The sequence below is a fragment of the Propithecus coquereli genome, unplaced genomic scaffold, assembly GCF_000956105.1.
Source record: "Propithecus coquereli isolate 6110/MARCELLA unplaced genomic scaffold, Pcoq_1.0 Scaffold156, whole genome shotgun sequence".
Classification (NCBI taxonomy): Eukaryota; Metazoa; Chordata; class Mammalia; order Primates; family Indriidae; genus Propithecus; species Propithecus coquereli.
This window is the reverse complement of record NW_012140080.1, coordinates 1,462,970-1,465,369: the sequence shown is the minus strand read 5'-3', so window position 1 is coordinate 1,465,369 and position 2,400 is coordinate 1,462,970. Positions and strand designations below refer to the sequence as shown.

Genomic DNA, 2,400 nt, shown 5'->3' with positions numbered 1-2,400 from the left:
TTAGCTTCAGATTCTTCAAGATAAGAAATTTTATAGTAACAAACTGCTACCTCCTAGAAGTAGGGACCCCTCAAGGTATCCTAAGATGTCCCTTTTGGCCTCTCTGCAGTTATATTAGGATATAGCTTTTTGCCTTAGATATCTCGGGGTTTTTATAGTTTAGGAATTTGATAGGGCTTCTATAATAAAAAGTCTTGTCCAAGAGGTAATTTAGCTTCAGATTCTTCAAGATAAGAAATTTTATAGTAACAAACTGCTACCTCCTAGAAGTAGGGACCCCTCAAGGTATCCTAAGATGTCCCTTTATTACTGGTTGATCCCGAGAGGGAAAATGATGGGCAGGAAAGGTATTTCATAATGCTCGTTTGAACTGTGGGGTACCTGGAGTATCTGGCTAGCCCCCAAACAGCTCTAATTTAGAACGTCAGTGAGCGGGGTGAAGCCTGTCTAGGAAGGTGCTCTTAAAAAGAATCTGCCTGACTGGGAAGTTCTCTGCATGGGTCTTTGTAGGATCAAATACTCCCAGTCTTGGTACTCATTGTGCCTTCGGGTTTGTCTGCACCATGCATTGGATACTTAAAGCATCTACACGGTGGACGCATACCATGTCAGGTACCTTTTTGATATTTCAGTGTTCCCCAGCTCAGTAAGCATGTGTGAACTATGATGAAGAATTGTTATTTGAATGCTAAAGAACTGCCTTTTGGGGGACTACAGTATAGGAAAAAAAGCAGGTAATTTTACCATGCTCTGAAATAGCATCCTTTCAGCATCACACCTGCTAGGCGTAAGGTGATCATCATGCTGCATATTTTGTTTGAAATGTTTCTGGGGAGATGAACCCCTTAGTGGAAAAGTCTAAGAACCAGTGGGTTCAGTGGAGAAGGCCAAAACTACAGGAGCAAGTTCATGTGCTACTTGTTTTTGTAGAAAACCAAGGAGGCAAATGGAAAGAAAAATGAAGGAGCAATGCTTACTTGGCAAAGAGTACACACACAAAACTGGCGCTCCCACCATAGATGAGGAGGAGCGACAGATGCTTAAGTCTTCCATCTCTGAGGCCATAGAGAGGGAGCGAAGGGGAGCCCAGAGTGAATGGAAGGTTCAGAGGTCAAAGGTGAAAAGAGAGGATGTGATCCAGAACCTAAGACCTCAACTGTGCTCAGTTGGCAGCAGCCAGGGAAAGCTTATAGGAGGTTAGGGCTGGTTTTCTCTGTCTTATACCACAGCTGTTTTGCTGCCTAACTGAGGTTGCCTTAGCTTGACCAAGCACTGGGCAAAACCCAACCTTCTTCTTTGTCAGTATATGAATACTAGAAATGAGTGTCCTCTAGTTCTTCACAGAAATTCTCCGAGGAGGGGGATCATATTTCTAAACATCAATACTAGACTGAAAAGATGGGATGTAGAGATTATCTTTAGGTCCCATAGCACCATTTTGCCTACAATAGGAAATGGGATTTGATCAAGGTCTGGATACACTGTTATTGTAGAATTTCTCTGAGCTTATAATAAATGTGAGTTATTTAGAATGTTTTCTATTAATTTGTTCAGCAAAATATTACTGGGTGCATATTAGGATCTGTTACTTTTCTTGGTGCTATGAGGAAGTTAAGTGGTTAAGAATACGGATTCAGTCTCAAAAAAAAAGAATATGGATTCAGGGACTAGACTTCCTCAGTTAACCCTGGCTCTGCTATTCACTGGCTATGTGATCTAGGACAAGTTACTTTTCTGTGTCTCATTTTCTTCATCTGTAAAATGGGAATAATAATATTGTTTGCATCAAGAGGTAGTTATGAAGAATAAATGTGAATTATTCATGCAAAATACTTAGAAGACAAGCAAAAGCAAGATGTGTGTTAGCCATTAGTAGTGGTGGTGGTAGAGTAGCATTCTTTCAAAATTTAAATTAATGTAATCAAAGAAAATATTTTGAGACTACATGGAAAGTGTTTTTTTTTAAATGACCATCATTTGCAACTACTTACCTGTGTCAGATTTTGCCCATATGAAGCAATTCAACCAAATTCAAAAATTAATTGGATGTTTAAATTAACATGAGATTGCATAGTGTGACTCCATTTTCATACTATTCTATTCATCAAAGCTGTCTCTCTTTTCAGAGTCACTGACTTTATAATGAGTAAATGTTAAATATTTATGCCTAATAAGTAAATGCATACCAATAAAATATGTTTGTGTAATGCAAAAGATTTCATTTGAAAATAGGCACATTTGGGATGGGAAAGAAATTTCAGAGCATGAAACAAAGGAAAAGATTGATAGATTTATATCCCTAAAATGTGTGTGTTTCATTCATTACAAAATTCCATGGACCAAATTTAAAAGTAAATGCCAAATGGAGATTAAATTGTAAAATAAATATGAAAACAAAAG

General features: G+C 38.0%; 1 protein-coding gene across 7 annotated transcripts in view; it reads left to right on the top strand.

The window, feature by feature from the left end:
- OSBPL3 (oxysterol binding protein-like 3) overlaps window positions 1–2,400 on the top strand; it is a 171,109-nt gene that overhangs the window by 129,608 nt on the left and 39,101 nt on the right. The gene's annotated exons all lie outside the window — the stretch shown is intronic.